Source organism: Harpia harpyja, chromosome 4, assembly GCF_026419915.1.
Source record: "Harpia harpyja isolate bHarHar1 chromosome 4, bHarHar1 primary haplotype, whole genome shotgun sequence".
NCBI lineage: Eukaryota > Metazoa > Chordata > Aves > Accipitriformes > Accipitridae > Harpia > Harpia harpyja.
The window spans coordinates 67,420,149-67,435,330 of NC_068943.1; the positions used below are offsets into that span (position 1 = coordinate 67,420,149).

Here is a 15,182-nt window from a genome sequence, read left to right on the forward strand (position 1 = left end):
TAATATTTGTTGGTAATAACAATAAAATCTCATATACAGTAGTTAATAACTCTATGCCACAGTTTACAGCTATTGCATTTATAGAAGAAAGGATGGAAAAATACAGAATTATTTGGTCAAAATGAGGACCAGGACAGTTTGAAGGGGAATTCAGGAGCACTAAACCATTCCTTTCCTAAAAAGTCATTATTCCCACTCCATTCCTAAAGACCGGTTATTCTCACACCTTTATTTCTTAACATTATTATTTAATATTTGTATCCATACCACTAAAGCAAAAAGTCATCCCAGGCTTAACAACTCAGCATGACTTTGAAGATCAAAACTGAGTAACAGTAGAGAAAATTGTTGAGAAAATATTATTAAAGGAAGATTTAACTTAAAATCAATTGCTTTTATTCTAATGCATTCATATAATCACTTGCTTCCCCCTTCCATAAACTGTTGTAAAATCTCTTGAGACAGAGGACTATTGTATTGTATACAAGCCTAATGACCCTATGGGGGCATATTTAAAAGAGGAAAAGAGATTTATATAACACTTTATAGGGGCAATCACAGCTCATCAAGTTATTTTCTTTTACACATGAAATCAGTCCCATTTAAGAGACTTTTCCTATTTATTATTCTACAGTGCTTTTCCAGAGGAAAAACAACAGGGGTAGGCAGAATTTGGCATGCACATATACAGAACCCTCCAAGGACTGCACATGCCTGAGCAAATTCACTCTTCTGTCTGTTAAACATTCCCATCCCAAGACTTTGTTTCAAGGCACATCCTCATAATGAATAGCTGGACCTTGTCTGTACGGCTGAGAGTACCAACACACAGTATTTCATTTCAAAACCCAGTCATATCCTATTCCGCAAAAGGTTGAGTGCCATTATTTCTTTGCCTATCTTGCTTTTCCCTGCTTGCAAGCATCTTGCCAGGCATGATTCATGTTACATAACTTCAGCTTGTTAAAAACAACAGTTATTTAGCTAGGTAGTGTGATAGATGAATGAGGTAAATACAGAACTTGCTTATTACAGAGCCCAGACAAAAGCTGCTCCTCAAATAATATGCCTATGCAACATTAAACAAATAAATAAGCAACTGCACCAGCACTGTTTACATTCAAAATTAATTAAATCTTTCAAATTCAGGATACTGTACTCTAGACTACTCAGGGCCTCTTCTCATGCCACAATATGCAAACTCCCTAATACATATGCGTTGTATTTTTTAAAAGTGACCTGCCTCCCCCCAATCATTAGAGAATAACAGTTGAATACTGAATCAATTAATTTCACTCGCAAGAACACTGTATTGCTTTAATGTTTTGGCTGAGTTTGATGAGACGCAATCCTCCTCCCCGAGTTAGCTGCAAAATGCTTGTGTTTCTCAATAACCATCCCTATTCGTATCCCTGGTTTTGTTACGAAGTGTAAAAGCAGCAGCCAGAGAGGGTTAAACAGGTTTCCTGTCAATGCTCCGCAAGAAGCGAGCCTCCGTATTCCAGCAAGGCAAAGAAATCTGTTCAGGCCCTGTATATTCAGCATTATTCAGCACTATTGGGACCGTATTCCAGGATCCCTCGATGCCCACCTGACAGTGTGTCCTCTATATTATGCAGGTGATGTGGTCCCCCCAAGGCAAATCATCACCTGACCATCCTGGTCTTTGCAGCTGAGCTGTATCCAGTGACGTGCTCCATGGAGCAAGCCATTGCCACATAACTGTATTCTCTTCCCAGTCACTTCTCCAGAGGGGGTGCGGGGGGGAAAGAAAATTAAACCGCTCGTATTTCTGGCATCACCACCCCAGCAGAGCAATAGGGAGGCGACTGGCTGCCCTGGCGAGGAGGCAGCAGCAATGGGGTCCTGCGCGAGCACCGGCTGGCTGCCGAGCCCAGACCTGAAATTAGGTCTCAGCCTGCTCGACTGCAGGGGAAGGGGAGGGGGGGCAAAGGCAGCACTTTCTCAGAGCAGGAAGAAGGGGAGGCCATGAGCGTTTCCTGTTGTGCAGCTGAAACAAGCAAAGACGTCATTACATTTACACTCCCTCAGGGTGTCAGCAGATTGAGGGCCAAAGTTCAGTCATTTCCAATGCACTGCGAGGAGGGAGGTTTTGGAGGAGAAACCAGCAGTGGCTTTATTGCTAACAGCGTTCTCTGCACTCGCATAGCAAAACAGTGAAGCAGCGTGTTACCAGGCTCAGCTGCAAAGTATTGTATGTGACTAGAAACAATATTTGCTCAGGACCCGTGCTGCTCTTGTTTTTCTTGTACAGCTTGTGTAAGAATATTACTACAATATAGAAATGCACTAAGCTCTCCCTACAGCCCATGCTTCTGCAAGCATCTGGAAATCAAGCCTTACATATTTTTGGATCCCACGGAGTAAAACATGTTTTGCAAATGCATTTGGGGCGCAACTAGAGTGTAAAACTACAGGATTCCCTTGTCAGATATGGCTGACAACCCAGCAAAGCGAATACAGATGTTTCATTTCAATTTCACCCCTGCCTTTCTGAAGCAGATAAGGACCAGCTTAAGAAAAAGGGTGAAGGCACCAGAGTTAGGTAGTGGCATGTGGGAGTTCAGCATTTGGTAACTGATTGTCTCATAGGCTGTCCATCTGACCCTAAGTAAATCATTAGTATACTTACCGGGCAAGCATAGAGAGGAACCTGGATTGCAGTCCTACCCACCATTACTACCTTCTTAAGTTAAACGTTAGAAAGACTTTTGTAATGGAAAGCATCATTTCCATTAAAGAAAGATGCGTCCAAATGAGACCATCCAGGACGCTTCAGAGTCTCCACCACTGGAAGCTTTAAAGAGCAGTCCGAACAACCCCGCATAGGAAATGGTTTGGTTATAGCTGATCCTCCCCTGGGGCAGGGGGATGCAGAGGCTTACAGTACACTCTCACTCATGAGACACATTCTAGACCCATTTTCATTAGTCTCTGAACAACATGTCAAAATACAATGCTAAATACCGTCACTCCACAATAAGCATGTCCCAGCAACAACCTCTGGTGTCCAGGACACTACACTTTTCCTCTGTACACTGAATGAGACAGATTGGGTAGCAGTGCTCCACTTGATAGAAGCTGATTTTCAAACAGAGGCACTTACTTAATTCAACAAACCTCAGTGACAAGGTTACAAGGAGTTTGGAAAATGCTTTTCCAGATTCTCATCTCACACTACCATCACTAGCTGAAGAGGAGTATTTTTGCCGTGTTTCTTCAATAACCACCCTGTGGTCACACCGGGAACTGAAGCCAGCCTTTCAGCTCTAGTAATTCAGAGTATTAAGAGCTGGAACTAGGGAACCACCAGTCTGTATCTTGGGAGTCATAATAAACTGTATCTTTCATGGGACACATGCAATGCCACTGGCTGACCAAAACTGCTCATTTTCTAAAAGAAGGTCAAAGATAATATTTTTAATTATTTATAAACTAAACATTTTGAACATTAAAAACAAATTCTTCTACAAGGATATGAGCTGGTTTGGTTGTTTTCTACCCTTTCCTTTAGAGGTAAATTTTTTCAAAGACAGTTTATCTTGAAGATTCACTGCCCAGTTAGCATGAAGAAATCTCTACTGCTTCTTGTTCTGATGTTAGCTTGAAGACTCAATCCTGAAGGCTGTCAGACTGGCACTAATCATCTGGACTCTTTTCCATATAAAAAAAGCAGACAAATGAGTCCTTGGTGGTGGCAATGATTTGCAGTACACAATACACGGTCTGAGGAAGAAAATCAGATTTTAACTCTGCATCAAATCAAAGCATTAACTTTAGCAAAGACAGTTTGGATTAGTTCAATCAGAGTAAAGCAATCGGAACCTGGCCCTTAAAAATGTGGGTGCTGGATCGGAATCCAGCCCGTATCATACACAGCGATGGGTGTAAGTAGTGATGTTCTCCTGAGAAGGAAAAAAGGGATGAAACCTTCAAAGTACTGTAAGAACGCTTCCACTGTGCACAGCATCCTAAACAACACATAACAGAGCCATTCCATTTTCTGAAATCTGACCATAAAGTACCACGCTCACTCAGAATAAGTTTGGTCAACTATTTTTAGCCCCATATCCGAGAATGAAGGAAATGCACCCGCAATTTGTACTTTTGACTGTACTGAGACAATTGCTGCATGGCACAACAGCAGCATGTGGCCAGGCTGTGTAGCCATTCAGCACCGGCACATGGTATTGCAATAGGCATTTTTCATACAACTCTGGCTGCCTGTTGCAATAGTGTCTGTGAAAGAGCAGAGAATATAATAAGGAACAGCAGTGTTTTCACACACCCATCCACGTCCTCAGAGTTAATCTTAAGGTAATTACATCTTATTGTTCTGTTAGTTGAACAATGGTATTAAACCATCTCTATCACGGTTTGAGGTGAGAAAGTGTCCTATATTCTCTGCAGTATACTTTGTATCCAAATATGACCCTAATATTTTAAAATGATCCCTATCTGTTGCATTGGTTTTTTTTCATTTAAAGTTTGACACTTAAAGCAAAGGGTCAGATGCAAACTGTGAACTGGCCTCACTGTCAGTGCCCTTGGTATACCGATGAAAACACATGCTTTTCCACTCCAAAACAAAAGCTGGTTGCTGTAAGTACAAATACATACGGAAAACAACTCTTAAACAAAGTTGGCTACCTACAAAATACTTAACACCTTTACAAATTTCCACAAACTCAGTTATACTTTTACCCTTTACAACCCCTCTGTGTCATACTTAGAACAAAGCCACTATACTGCGTCACTCGGGAATTTAAACTACATACAAGGTTTTTATAATTCTTTCACTTCCATTTGAAGGAATGTTTGAGCAGTGCAAGTGGAAAAGCCATTCTCTTGAGCTCTTTTGTTGAACTGTCTCATCACTAAGGGAACTCTCTCAAGCAATCCTATAAACAGGTAATTAAAATATCCTGGGCCACTTTTATGAGGAAAACAAGGCAAATAAAGATGACAAGGTCCAAGCTGCCAAACACCTGATAGCAGGTAATTATTTATCTTCAAAATATATGTGGCAGAAAACAGAAGTGGGGGGCTTGTTTTTCACTGTGAACCTGGTACCCAGCCTAAACATGGCAGTACGCGGGATGCAGCATGACAGGCTGCCCACCGCTGAAGGGACACGATCCAACCACCAGTCAAGTGGCGGCAATCAGAAATTCCTGAGGCATCCCCCATCACCTGCCTTCCCATCTACTGCACTCGGCTGCCTGGTGCCATCCTCTCCTGCCCCAGGAGGACTCTGCCACCAGCACTGGTCTCTCCCTCCACATACCTCAGGGGGTCTCCAGACATGAGGACACACAGCCTCCCCTTCAGAAGCTACTGGAAAAACGCTACAGTGCAAAGAGAAAAACACTACTGTGATTATGTGGTAAGGATTTGATTTAGGATGAAAACATAAACCTCACATTTCAAATGGGATGATCCCAGACGTTTCAGGTGCGTGCGAGTGTCCGCAGACGTACAGTGTGAGAGTGTGTATGTGTGTGTTTTGTGTGTGTATACATATGTACATATGTACACTCATGTATGTGTGAGTGTATATATATATAAAATAATATATATGTATGTGTGTATATATTATAATATATATACACACACACAAAAAAATAAAAATTAATATATGAAAGTGATATGGCTAAGTGGAAGCAAAACCCTGTGATTGTAACTATCTTTTATAAGTAACGACTTACGGAGATTGTTTGGACAAAACACATTAAGTCCTGGAAGCTAAGTGGAGGCTTGCTCAAGTATTTATATTTTATTTCAAATGTCTAATCAAGACAAAGCAGATCTAAACCCCATGTTTAAGAACCTGCAGTGCTCAACAATAGGTAACCTAATTTCAAGAAACCAAAAGCAATTGCTAAAATATTTATTGAAATTGCTTTCATGGAAACAATGAGAAAACACTATAAAAATGTTAAAAATATTAAATCAACTTGACTGCTTCTGTATCTCATGAATTCAACAAGATCCTAGGCAACAATAATATTTAGAATAAATATTTTTCTTATGGGAATAACATTGTCAGTCAAATTGACCAGATGATATCAATTAAAAAAAACAAAGATTAGATACAGAAAACACATCTACTGACTTAAAAACCAAACTGTACTCCAGTGAGTACAAAACTTAAGACATTTACTTTTCCTTTCAAAGATCTTCTTTCATAGGCTTTTTTCCCTTACAGTGTTTTGAACTAATTTCAATCCAAATGACAAAAATCTGTTCACTAAAACTTCAGAAAGCACACACTACTCAGTGTAAAATACTGCACACATACACAAATATAAATATTAATATATCAAAGACAAACCCAATACCGATTCCAAGTTCTGCACTCACGCTATATGCCCACTTTAAAAAAAAAAAAGGGAAGCAAACAGCGAAATAAATAAATAAAAATCAGTGATACAAAAATACAGGAACTTTCTACGTAATATACCATCTGTTCCACCAGAAAAACCATGCTGCAGCAAGCCACAGGGGCTACAGCTATGAAAAGCCCTTGTAGAAGAGCCAAGCGCTGTAATGAGCAGTTTCAGAAGCTGTGGAAAACCGTACCAGCCACCACAGTAAGGAAGCAGCCTGCAACGCGCTCAGTGGGAACTTGCCGTCCCCCCGTCCCACAGGCAGGGGGGACCCGGGCTGCCATGATGTCCTCAGAGAGCTCCCCGGATCTTGCAAACCACAGGTCACAGGTTTATGGCGTACCAGTAAAGCTGGGCAGCGCCGAGGAGCAAGTGCTAGTTGTTTGAAGTTGTGGTGTTTTGCCATGGCTTTTTACGGGAAAGTTTTGTCTCCAGAGTTACAGACACAGTAAACTAGATTTCCCCAATTCCTCCACAGACCACACCTCCGCTGATACTGCTGCTCCCTGCTCTTGTACTACAAATCTAGTATCTGCACACAGAAATAGTTTCCAGAGCATGGGAATGGGCACCCTAGTAGGCCTGCTACCCCTGAGGCTCATTAAAAATAGGAGCTGCTGTTGCATGCCAGATGCTTGCTCACTGTTGCGTACCTTACAGCAAACGAAGTGCGAGTCTTCCAGCCACTCAGGCAAAGCGGCAGGCAGGAGAGACCCAGATCAAAGAAGTACTAAGGGATGCTCTGTTATGGTTAGGAAGGCCAATTAAGGTGGGCGTCCCTCTTCTTCCAGCTGGCAAAGTCTCAGGTACTCGGGATTATGGAGTAAGAACTTACTTCTGCCGCTTCTATTATTATTCATTAGGCATGCATTAAAAAGGTATCCCGCCTTTCCAGCCTTTGGTTGCAGTATCACACCAAATACAGGCTTTAGGGCAAGGTCCAAGTCCTTTAAACCATGCTTGTGAAGGCTTTGCTTTTGCTCTCTGTCACCATTCCCAGAACAAACGATGGAATCACAGAACCCTGAGCAATTAGGAGACCATACCTGGACTGGAGGGAATTCATGAGCCAACACATTATCATAGCTCTCATTAATAAAATAATAAACTGAGCAATTACAGTGGGTTGTACCCATACCTCAGGGTACGCAGTAAGGCACAAATTTAGAAATGGAATGTTTCCAACAACCAACAACAACTTAAATAGGCAAGGATCCTTATCAAACAATTAGGTTACTCAAGAACTACTCCAATAACTGCCCCTTTTTGCCCAAGGTTATGCATTCTAAAATCATGTCATAAGCTTTGGTTGATCTGGGTTTTTTCCTTTTCCTTTTTTATTTTGTTTGTAGTATTTAAAAAAAGAAAATAGCTCATCTCCCCTCTAATCAACCCATCAGGTGCAAGATTCTTTCAAAATTACATCTAAAAATGGGAAAGTGCAAAGAGAAACCCAGTTATCAGTGATAAGCCAATTCGGGTCAGTGCTACTAGGGTTCAGATGGAGGACTAGATACATAGGACAGGCAGGTTACACTAAAATGAAACATCACACTAGAACCTTGCAAACCTATTGTAAATACTGTTTTCTTGCATCTTTTTTTATGCTGAACTGTACCAGAAGTGGGGGGGGGGGGAATCTCTGGAATTATGCCACTCGAAACAAGAAGGTATCAGACATCATAAAAAAAAAAATTACATCATGCCCAAACTGAAATGAAATGCAAGTTTCTCACATCTTAACAAGCAGTTCCAAACCCAGATAATGGGATTTCACTGGGGAAACAAGCATACAGGACAGGTAAGGTACAGTCCAAGCTCCAAGCTCACAAACTCTGCTGGAACTATGATGCCCTCAGGAAACCACCAAGTTCCTTTCTCAGATGGGTTATAACTACAAAAAAAAAAAAAAAAAAAAAGGCAAAAAGCTAAACCCACAGCTCTAAGCCACTGTCAGTTCCAACACTTGTACCTAAGACATCACGCATTTTATATTCAAATCACAATGAAAGCACCTTGGGGTAGATAATATATCTTTACTCTTTCTTTCCAAATTACCTTATACCATCTGGCAATGTAACAATCATTTTTGTTGAGAGTACCTTTTGTTTTTTATCTTCTCTGCCTGAAGTATCCAGAGGCTGTTTCCATGTAGACAGTTTTTCCAATATTCTCACCTAGTGTTACTATATCCAATGAAGAGCAAACCTTGCATGCTGAAGGTTTCCATTTATAGGCTGAGACAGTCACAAGGAGCACTATTTCAGCAGTACAAGTCCTGTCTACAGCTGATGGCAAAATCCTGGTCTCATGAACAAAATCAACAACTTCCCATTCTGCACTTTTATTGAAGTCAGGATTTGATCCGAAATGACAGAGTTCTCATTTTATTCACAAGAGATGAGGCAGTTCACATGGTAACACAAGCTGTGCCAAGCACAGTTTGGTGTCATCTTCTCAGCTGTGGGGCACTGATTAGAAAACTGTGAGATGAGGGCAAGATGGTTTTGCACTTGACAGCAGAGAAAGTGAAGGTCAAGCAACAAGATAACAAGTGTTGGCATGATGCAAGTGTTTTTTGTGATATCTTTCATTTACATAATCTATTTACACAGGTAGTCTGTTCAGGGATTGACTTTCTGGTCACATTTCTAAAGCCATCAGACCTGGCACCACTAGTTCAGCCTTGCCACTGAAGTGGGTGACCTACCAGAGGAGTGAGGGTTCAAGGGCACCACGCACAAGTTGACTGCACCACCAATGACAGGGCCTCAGAAACAATCCTTTAACCTTCTGACTAGACTAAGAGTGATATGATTATGTCCTTCAGAAACAAGAGGATATAAAAGGAATTCAAAGTGCTTCAACTTAGAAAGCAAACATCTTCAGGGTCCAACAAGACATGACCTTGGCTGAATCAGTCACAGGCAATAAAATGGGCCATGCAGTTACTGACTCTGCTGGCATCATCATATCAGCAATGTATCAGAACAGTGAGTAACACTTTAGAAAGATCACCTGGGCAGATTCTGATACCCCTTGCACCAAAGTGAAACCACAGCAGTTCATCATAGAGAGCTAATACAATTTTTTTTTTACCTGTTTAACAAAATATGGCTGTTTATATGCATCTGTATACACACTTGTGAAAAAAATGCTAATACTCACACATAAATAATGCAAGTAAGTTTATTTATTAAAAATATTTTGATATTTAAATAATAGCAGCAGTTGAACCTACACCGAATCTAGGACAAATCTTCCTCTCAGTGACAAACAAGCCAGACCTGCAACCACGAGCTCTCATGAAGTCAGTCCAGGTATACTGTACTGTGAAGGAGACAGAACATGACTGGAGGTAAAAGCTATGATCACATAAATGTACAAAAGTGTATATGTATATACTTATACACGCATGCTTAAATATTTTTCACACAATATGGTAAAACCCCTCAATTTTCTGGTGTAATCTGTTTATTTTTATGGGAGAACATCAAAGCAGGAGCCAAAAACATGCATTTTTGGCTGAGATAAAAACACAGGTGTAATCCCATCATCTGGATGTGACACTGTCTTAATTATGTAATGAAACTGGGAGGCATAGCACTTGGTTTTCTAGTGTGTGAGTCTGTAAATAGACACAAAATCTATTTATTACACTCTTGGCTTGCCGGACAACCCACTTGACTGAGAAAGAGTTAGTCAGAATTGGTTTCATTTATTCCCCTGCTTGCTAGTTAACTGGGTTGAACTAGTGACCAGAATCAAATGATACTGCAACTAAATTAAATCAAAACAGTGCATAAGCAAATGTAAAGAGAAATACCTGCAAACATTGAACAAGGTATGAAGGCATTGTATTCTGTGTGTAAATTATCTGTGGAGGTGTCAAACAATGGAAGTTAGAGGATGCTACCACTGTATCTGAGATGGTGCCTTCTATCAGATCTTAGCTACTCATCAAGACACGCTTGTACAACTTGCGACTGGACAGGGATTTTAAAGGCTGGAGTACTAAAATTCTTTAGGTTGAGGACTCAATGTTAGAGGGAGACTTGATCTGATAAAAATAACTTCTTGTAGGCAATTAAAATCCACTGTCAGTCACACTCAAACCTCCCCTCCCCATCTTATTTATCTTCCCCTCTAGGCCTCATTCTCAGTCAGCATACATCTAAAAATGCGTATTTAGCATCCTCGCTTTCTTCTTTAATTACTAAGGCTGTGAGAGAAAAAGAGAAAGAAAATTAAAAGGTTTCTCTCATAGTCACTCCATTTGTGGAAAATATGCTGCACTGAAGCTTTGGAGAGGTGTGCGTAAAGGAACTCCATCATCCCACGTGTCTCTTTCCTGCCATGCAGAGGGTGATCTAGGGAGCAAGGGAAGGAAAGTCAGGGTATATCTACTGAAAGCTACTTCACCGTTACTACAGAAGAACAAGCAAAGACCCCAGACACACCACTGTAAAGCATCACATAGAGGACATGGACTAAAACTAAAGCAGAGGTTCTTCTCCTTGTACACTTATCTTTTACAACTGAGTGCGTCTGGGCCAACCTGCCATCATGGAAGGTTCAGGTTTATCAACTCTGGATGCTGAAATCTGTACAACCCAGAAGCACCAAGGTGCTGTATAGACGCACCTTGTCCTTGCTCCAAAAGAGAAGTTTTGGAGGATCTGATATGCTTCCATTTCCTTCTCTATTACTTTTTCACCTCTCTGCCAAGCCTGTTTGCAAGAGCAACATACAGAGTGATGAATTTTTGTCCACAAAGAGATCACTAACTAATTTAATGGAATCACTGAACAGCTATATGGTAACAGTTTTCAACTATTAGTGAGCTGAGCTAAAAACAACGCAGAGAAAATGAAGGTACCATATGTCATCCTTTTGTCTCCCGACATTTCACAAACCAAAGTCTTGTCAATAACAAATCAGATCAAAGAAAGATGCTATGGGAACCTTCATACTACTGTATATCAGCTCCAACTTACAACCTTCCTCCTTTACAGAAACATAGCTGACTCAAAACTGCCCTACTAATTACTCCAAATGATGTAGTAGTTTTACTAACGCATGGCGGATTCTGAAGTTTTTCACCAATAATTAACATTACCCACTACAATAAATTAGGTCAAAGATGAGTACAATTTGTGTATTTTTTTAATTAGTAATTAAGTAAATCAGAGATTAAAAAACTAAAAAAGATATGACATATCAAACGTGACAGATAACTTACGAGACCAACTTTATTGCCCTCTCCACCCCAATATTTTGCCACCATACCAACCTACTGCAGAGGTAGCAACGCTGTTATTTGGCATCACTCCAGCTCCAAAACACCTTCCTCTGAGTTTGTATTTCACTAACATCATGCTAACATCACTAACATCATTTCACTAACATAATTTCCTATTCAAGCGTATTATCTAAATGACTCCTATCCTTACACTTATCACAAATTTCTTCAGATGTATTAGTAACATCTTGCTAAGCCTGTATCGAAATTCAACTGTACCTCACAAAATTAAATACATGTAGCTTATCCATTATTTAAGCCTTAAGAAAACAAAGATTCTAGCCAAGCAGCACTGTGAAAATATCCGCTAACTTTTAGAGGAATTTTGCTAGTATTGTAGGACCAAGCACAAAATAATGGAACAGGCTGCAAGTTCTGTCTGACACAATTTTACTAAGAATGTTGGAAGAAATTATATTCACATAGCTTTGCAGAGATTTTAAAGCAAAATCTCTTTAAGAGCCTAGTATCACGACCTCTCCTGGTGATCAAAATAGACCATCATATCACACAGCATCAAGATGTCCAACTTTATGGTCTCAAAGTTCATAGTTAAATCCTACCTTTACCAAAGTGTAGAAACTTTTACTGACTTAAACAGGATAGGGAATTTTGTTGTAGGAGTCTATGAATGTCCAGCCAAATACCTTTTTCACTAAAGAACTATTTTATCTCGGACAAATGCAGGGAAAAAACACTTTCATAAGCAGCTTCAGAAACTGTGTTCATAAACACAACTGATTTTAAATAGGAAAAAGTCAAAACTAGTCTATCTCTGCTGTTACAGAAGACCATGAATTGTACTCGATTGTCTCTTCTACAACATTAACAAAATAGTTTTAGAAATTCAACTCCCAAGATTAATCAGTGTTCACAGGTGTCACAGAGGAGTCAGTTAAACACTGTCAGCATGCACAGATGTCAGTTAACCAGGGGCCTGCACTACTCTCTAGAGCATCTCTTTTTCATTGCTAATGCTTCTACGGAAAGAAATAAAATCACTCTCAAACCCCACAAAAATTGACAACAGTTAGAGCAAATAAAGATATATTTTCCAGCTAACTATTTTAGCTGCCTTTGAAAGACAAGGAACATGAAACTCCACATACTTTCACGACTTTTGTGAAAAGACTACACTTGAAATGAACTACACTGAGCTACGAAGACTGTTAATAGATGCCAGCAACTTAGTCTCTGTTGAATACTGACTTTGGTCTAAACTAAACAGTTTTTGCTCTAACTAAATAGTGTCACGTCTTGTTGTCAAGCAAGGGTAACCCCAGTTATTATTTCATGCTATTCTTTCTTGACACGGTACATGTGCTTTGTTTTAATGCAAACCACAAATACAAAAATATATAAATACAGAAATTGAGCCATTTATCTTATTTAAATGAAAAAAACAATATGCAAGAAAGACCCACTGTCTAGTAAGACTAATTCTGATAATCCTGATCCTGTCCTGTTACATTTTTTTAAACATAAAGTTCCCTTCTGCTTAAGCGCAGCTATTACTCTATAGGAAAATTGCTTATTAAATAATATTATTTCAGCAAAATTAAGCATTCTGCTCTACTAAATTCTCTGAGATTACATCATGTCCTACACCGTGTAATTAGACACTTCTTTCAGCTTTTTAAATTGCTTATTAGAAAACATCCAGTATTACTCCATATTCATAAATCACTTGATAAGGAGTGCACCCAAGCTCTGACAGTCCACCACCAACCCCAGCAGAGGAAAATTCCAGGGACACCACTCTGGTTTGGGGATGCAGGGAGGATTAAGTTAGCCCAGTCAGGCCAGCACCAATACTAACCTCTGCAGCCAAAAAAGTCTAAACTTTACTATAAATCATAGCAAATTTTCTGCTTTGTTTTTTCACAAGTGTTTTCTTACGAAGAGGGTCAAACCCTACTTTACTGCATTACCTTAAAAATGTCACCTGACATTGTAATTTCAATTCCCTTTAGCTCCTTTAGTTTTCACTTTTCTATTAAACTGAACTATACATGCAAATTATCTAACTGCTTTCCTTTGTATGGAATTTCCGATAAATCACTATCTAAAAATGAAACTTTCTGTAGCAATCAAACCTTGACTTCCTCCTGTATGACACAACAGCAATTAAAGCATGCCTTTCAAAAAATACTGTACATCCTTCCCCCCACCCCCCCCCTTGGCAGCTTACACAAATCAGAGAATTTAGCCAGGGCTGCAGCAGTTTATTACAACTTACTTAAATTGCAATGAAGTGAACTTACATTTTTAAGAACAGAGATATTCTTTACAATTTTTTGTGTGCAGGCTGAAATTTCTTGTATATTAGAGTTGCATTTTTCAGACTCCGTAAGCATATTAGGACAGAACTGTCAATCACAAGAAAAAACAAAACAGAAAAATAATTTTCTCTTAAACACAAATTGAGGTGCAACAAAACAAACCCGTGTGTGTACAAGGTGGCCATAAACCCATTACCAACTATATTATTACATTACTTACAGTTTCTACGTCATTTTTAGAAAGAACTTTTCTGTTGAGACCAAGTCTACACTGACAGAGGTAGAATGTGCATAAACAAACTCAGAAAAATGGATGTAATCACTATACAAACTAGTCATATCAGCGCAACCACGTACTGGGGGAATTTGTATCAGATAATTACATCCACATTGGTACACTGTATTACTTTAAGAATACTACTGTCTAAGTGGTACATTTTTTGGTAGGTAGGCCCTGAGACCCCCATCCAGAGAAAGTGGAGGAAAAAACAACACGTATAGGTTTTTGCTTACCCATGTATAAATCTATGAAAAACTAAAAGGCAATATTCCATTTCAAGAAACAGTAAAAGAGGCATGCCAAGGGCAGAACAAGGAAATACAGAAACACAAGCAATGTTGTGACCATAAACAGCTGTGGTCCACACTTCAATGCTATTACCCTGGCATACAGAGAACAGAGTGACCATTTTGCAGATGTACAAAATGTGCCTGAAAGGCAAATGAAAATAAGCACCCAGAATCCACAAAACTTCCTCAGAGCAAGAAGAAACTCTTATGTTTAGACCATATTAATGATGGTGAGAAATTAATCACAAGACAATAAAAAACAAGGCAAGAGACTTTTAATTTGACAGGCAAAGATACTTGTACGTCTTCTGACTATTTCACATTGGGGATTTGGAAACACCACATCAGATTGTTTCCCCTACCCATACACTCTCACCCCTTTTCCATGCTCACAGCTTTGTGAGAAAGATTTCTGGGGACAAATCTTACTGGGGGGCCACCTACTACAAAAGAGCAGTTAGGGTAAAGTCAATTGCATAATTTATGAACAAAAGTTCGGAATGCCTAAGAGGTATGTGGTGCCTCCTGCTTGCTATTTCAGTAAAAAAAAATAAAAAAAAAAAAAATCAAATGTTTCCAGAGATTAACATATTCTTTAAATTCAGTGATGATTTCTTA

General features: G+C 39.5%; 1 protein-coding gene across 14 annotated transcripts in view; it reads right to left on the reverse strand.

Annotated features, from left to right (window-relative positions):
• The window catches only part of HIVEP2 (HIVEP zinc finger 2), a 143,121-nt gene that overhangs the window by 122,762 nt on the left and 5,177 nt on the right, over nt 1–15,182 (reverse strand). For 4 of the 14 annotated variants that reach the window (XM_052784552.1, XM_052784548.1, XM_052784558.1 and 1 more), the window contains exon 2: nt 13,977–14,081. The exons of the other annotated variants lie outside the window; for them this stretch is intronic. The gene's annotated coding sequence lies outside the window, so the exon portion shown is untranslated. The remainder of the gene's footprint in view (nt 1–13,976; nt 14,082–15,182) is intronic. 14 annotated transcript variants of the gene reach the window in all.